The sequence below is a fragment of the Hemiscyllium ocellatum genome, chromosome 17 (assembly GCF_020745735.1).
Source record: "Hemiscyllium ocellatum isolate sHemOce1 chromosome 17, sHemOce1.pat.X.cur, whole genome shotgun sequence".
Classification (NCBI taxonomy): Eukaryota; Metazoa; Chordata; class Chondrichthyes; order Orectolobiformes; family Hemiscylliidae; genus Hemiscyllium; species Hemiscyllium ocellatum.
In genome coordinates this window covers 28,293,238-28,298,814 of record NC_083417.1, presented here as the reverse complement: position 1 = coordinate 28,298,814, position 5,577 = coordinate 28,293,238, and positions in this window count along the sequence as shown.

The following is a 5,577-nucleotide window of genomic DNA, read 5'->3' as shown; positions in this document are numbered from 1 at the left end:
CGTTTCGGGCATAAGCCTGATGAAGGGCTTATGCCCGAAACATCGAATTTCCTGTTCCTTGGATGCTGCCTGACCTGCTGCACTTTTCCAGGAACACATTTTCAGCTCAGTTACTTCTAAACAAAGGTTCTTCAATGTATTGACATATATACTGCATTTCTTGGGAGAAGTCTTCAGGGAGCCTTTGAAATGCTTCTTTTGCCCTCCTCTGATCTGGGCAAAGATGATTTGCTTTAGCAGTTAAAACTCAGGCATCTTAAGCACATGACAGTTGGTTTTGGATCATCATGGTCTTGATGCTGGTGCTATTGCTTCAAGGATGTTGACGTTAGTAGACTTGTCCTCCCAAATGATGCAGAGAATCCATCTCAAACGAAATGTGTAGTACTTCTCAAGGACCAAGGACCAATTCCACCACCCAGAAACAGCTTCCAGTTGTGTGGTTGGACAGCAGATTCTAGAATGAGAAAGGCTTTTGCCCGAAATGTCGATTTTCCTGCTCCTTGGATGCTGCCTGACCTGCTGTGCTTTTCCAGCACCACTCTAATCTAGAATTGGATTCATCAGCCATGCAAGAATCCACAGGACCAATAAACAGCTACACGGAATTTTGCAGGTAGACATAATTATTAGTGATTGATGAGGTGAGGACTTTTGATGGCATGAAGAAACTCTTTTACATGTGATTTTGGAATGGCAATGTGGTGTGAACTGCCATTATGGCAAAGTACCGGTTCAATTGATGCGTTCAAGCAAGAATTAGAGCATTGCCTGAAAAACATGAAACAAGTGGGCAATATCACTTGAGATGATGTCTATTTGTAATCCAAGTTTTGGAGCCATGTAGAAGAGCCAGAAGGATGATATAATTATACACGAGGATCTTGGTATCAGCACAGATGTCACGGTCATCTGTGTTGAATTCCTCCATCCATGTCAACTATAGATGAGAGGAGAAAGTGAGGACTGCAGATGCTGGAGATGAGCTGAAAATGTGTTGCTGGAAAAGTGCAGCAGGTCAGGCAGCATCCAAGGAGCAGGAGAATCGACATTTTGGGCATGAGCTCATGCCCAATTCATTGATTCTCCTGTTCCTTGGATGCTGCCTGACCTGCTGCGCTTTTCCAGCAACACATTTTCAACTATAGATGAGAGCTAGTTTCCCAGCTAGGAGAAATGTTCCATGTTTGGGAAGATTCCTCTGTTGTTCTTAATGGACAGATGGACAAGAACTTGACTTGGGACAGATAGTAAAAGATTTGAGTTATCTTTAGGGTGAGGGTGAAATCAATTCTTCAGTATGCTTCCGCAAAGACATTAAGCAAGGATTGAAGATTCTCTTCCGAGAGAGTGAAGATGACATTGTCAATTAGCTGAGGTTGAAAGTTTCTTATCCAATTTGTTGACAGTTTCCACACCACTGGGAATCTTGTTCTTGACAAGACGAAGAATGTCATCATTACTTCTTCTAATAATTACTTGAAATATGTGCTCTCTGGTCCTCAAACCTCTTTTATTGTGTGATTTGACTCCACGTGGAGTTTGGATTCAAGACAGACTAATCAAAGAGAAGACAAAATCAAGGACTTGTCTTCAGGCTTAGATCTCAAAGTAACACAGGTTATTATACTTTCAAATTACACATTGCTATACTTGATAATCATAGATATACCAGGCTCTGATCTTAGATAATGACTAATCTAACTTTTTTCTGTCATAAAGTCATGAAGGTCTATAGCACGGAAAAAGGCTTTCAAGTCTGCACTAGTCAGAAACAACCACCTAAGTGACCTAATCCCATTTTTCAGCACTTGGTCCATCGACTTATATGCTTTGGCATCACAAGTGTATGTCTAACCACTTCTTAAATGTTATGAGAGTTTCTGCAAAATGTTACCTCACATCCCATCAAAACAGCCTGTCCCTTACCTTAAATCTATGTCCCTGGTCACTAAACCCTCCACCAAGGGAAAAGGGTTTTTCTTAATTGCATTTTCCCAAGTGTCCATTACTTTGCCTTTGCTTATTATTTCTAAAAGCTTTCCCACCACTGCAATTAGGCTTCCTGATCTATGGTTAGTGGGGTTATCTTTACTCCCTTTTTTGAACAAGAACGTAGCATTTAGATGTGGGAATTAAATGTAATTTTGCTAATTTGAGATGAGACAAAAATGAGTTAGATTTGTGAGTTGTGAGAAAGTTGTAAAGGCGCTTCAAGAGAATCCAGAGAGGCTATGTTACAAGGTAAAAAGTTGGGAGATGGAATACAATGTAAGGGAATGTAATGTCATCCAGATTCATGGTTTAAAAAGCAATACAGACTATTTCTGAAATGGTGAGAGGCTTAGTTGTATTGAACTTCAAAAGGATTTCAGTGTCCTTACTCATGAGACACTGTAAATTGATGTGCAAATACAGGAAGCAATTAAGGCAAATGATATATTGGTTCATATTACCAAAGAACTTAAGTAGAGGATTAATGATGTCTTACTACAATTATAAAGAACCTTGGTGAGAAACACACCTGGAGTACTATATGCAGTTTTGGTCTCCTGATCAACAATGAAATGCATTTTCCACAGGCAGCATCAGCAGCCCTTGTCCTTCTAAGTTAAAAATCACACAATACCAGGTAATAGTCCAACAGGTTTATTTGGAAGCATTAGCGTTACAGCACTGCTGCTGCTTCCAAATATACCTATTGGGCTATAACCTGGTGTTGTGCAATTTTTAACTTTGTCCACCCAGTCCAACACCGGCTCCTCCACAACTTGTCCTTCTAGGTAGTGGAGGCCACAGGTTTGAAAGATTCTATTGAAGGACCCTTAATGAATTTTGCAGTTGGTACACATTGCTGTTATTGTGCGTTCGGTGAAGGGAGTGAATGTTAAAGATAATAGAGGTGACGCCAATCAAGCATGCTGCTTTGTCATGGATGGGATCAAGTGTTGAGTGTTTTGAGTATTGTTGGAGTTGCACCTCCGGGCAAGTGAAAGAGTATTCCATCTGACTGCTGATTTGTGCCACATAGATACTGGACAGGAATGGGAATATAGAAAATGAGTTACTTGCTACAGAATCCTAACCTATGACCTCTTCACATAACCACAGTATGTATATAGCTGGTCCAGTTCTGTTTCTGGTCAATGGTATCCCTGTGGATGTTGACACTTTGGGATTCAGTAATGATAATGCCATTAAATATTATGGGGCGATTGTTGGATTCTCTCTTTTTGAAAATGATCATCACCTGATACTTGTGTAGCATGAATATTACTTGTGTTAAATCCTTGTTGACTTTTTTTTGTTTTTTGTTTGGATTTGTGAACTGTGAGCTGAAAGCTACAGTGATCTTTGGTTTAAAAAGAGAATAAATACACTGATATTTGTTTATGAGGCAAGAACTGAAGGTTAATTGCAGGTTGTTTCTTGTTTAAGGTGCTCCAAAGATGTTTCAACTCCAGAGAGACCTTATGCTCAAACAGATGGCAAATGTTGAATGTTGACTGGATCTCATAGGAAACAATAAATCTAGTAAAGGCAGGCCTGAGTTTGAACTGTGTTTAAGTCTGAAGAGGGCAAAGGTTTGATGGTTCCCTGGTTATCCTCTCATTATCAACTTATAAGAACAGAATTTCAGTTGTAAAAATTAAATGAATATTCCACGGAACCTATTGGAAGTTATGTGTATGAATTGGTATAATCAGAAATTAAGCAAGATATAATCCTATGTGCCAGTGATGTTATGGATTGTGGAATCTGCTTAAGTGATTTGGCTAAATTTATTTCTTTTTCTTTTGATTTATTCCTTAACCTTATCTGTTAGTCTTTGTGTGAGAGTGAGGACTAGATTTAAAGAGGATTGAGTTTCCATAGTAGACATTAATTAGATTACCTTGTGGTTTAACTTTGCTCTGTTAAAGTACCACTATTATTAATTAATTATTATATCTTTTGTTTATGCTATAAATCTTGTGTCCAATTATTGGTTATCTAAATATGGATGGTTATTCAAAAAAGGAATCATTAGGATTAATTTTGAGAATCATGGAGTATTTTAATTTTACTGTGTTGCAAATACAAGGATAAGGTGACTGATTTGATTTGGCTGTCTGTCTTCATGTCATGACCCTTGCGACTTATCAGCCCAAGACTCCATATTGTTCAGGTCATGTGGCATATCAACCTTGGCTGCTTTATAATCTGCAGAGTTGTGAATGGTGTTGAACATTTTGCTGATGAATGCACACATCCTCAGTTTTGACCTTACAATGGTAGGAAGGTAATCAGTGAAGCAGCTGAAGGTGGCTGGGCCTAGAACACTACTTGGTCAACTGCTGCCTTGATGAACTTTTGATGGCAGCATAAAATCAGCCTGCTACTCAATTGTATTATCAACCTGAGAACTATTTTTCTTCATTTTTAATCTCTATCTCTTTCTCCTTACCTCTGATTTTCTTTTTGTTTTGTCATCACTGAGCCTCACTCTTCACATCCATGGTGATTTTCTTGCCTTAGTCACTTTACAGACTATATTTGAGATTTCAGTTTTGAAGTTTGATTCCAAAATTCCCTAATAATTAAAGTTCTAGCTCTCAACAAAAGTATTTCACCGGTCACCCTTGTAGTCTTTAATTGTACTGGCTCTTAGTTATAAAATGCCTCGGTTTAAAATTCTCATAATTGTTTACAAATCTTTCCACAGCCTGGCTTTACCTTATTGCCCCTCCTTCCAGCCATACGAGATGTCTAAATACTCCTAATTCCAATTCCCATTCCCAATCTTAGTCACTCCACTTTTAATGATCTTGCCATCAATTGCCTGGAGCCTAAACATAGAATTTCCTCTAACCTCTTCACCTCTCACCATTACATTCCTCCGTTAAGTCATATTTTAAAAGCAATACAGTGAACAAGCTTTTGGTCATCCGGCCTGATATTTCATTACATGATGCGGTGTTATATTTTATTTATGATGCCTATGTGAAATATCTTGGGATGTTTTGGCTTTACAAAAGTAAAAGTTGTTGTTCATTGTTAACCTTTGGCCCATATACAACTCCAATACCACAGATTGAGATTTAATTATCTTGAGCACTGGCCGAGGAGGGTACACGTACTAAGAAGGTGGACTACTACTGAGGTTCAAGAATTTCATCACTTATTTGGAGCAACTGAGGACAATGCCAACTCCAGCACTGCACATAAGAGGTGGTTGACAAAGTGTACCCTGCCAGTTGTATTGCTTACATTTTCGCTCAACCTGGAACCCATGTCAGGAAAAAAATAGATAGAAAATGTTTCCTTTTTAAAAATTATAAATGCTGTAATCTGATGGCTGAACTAACCTTTCAGAACAAACCATAGCATTATAAGGGATATATCAAAGCTCTGAATTTATTCGGTTAGAACAAACAAAAGGATCATTTCGAACTACTATTCAATAATACAAACCAGAAACCACGGAAACAAATACTTTAATTTACACGATGCGTGCTGGATGTCAGAAATCTTTTGGCATTCTCGCTTGAATCATTGTCATTCTTTCCTCCCCCGCCTTTCAATAGCGAATAGTTG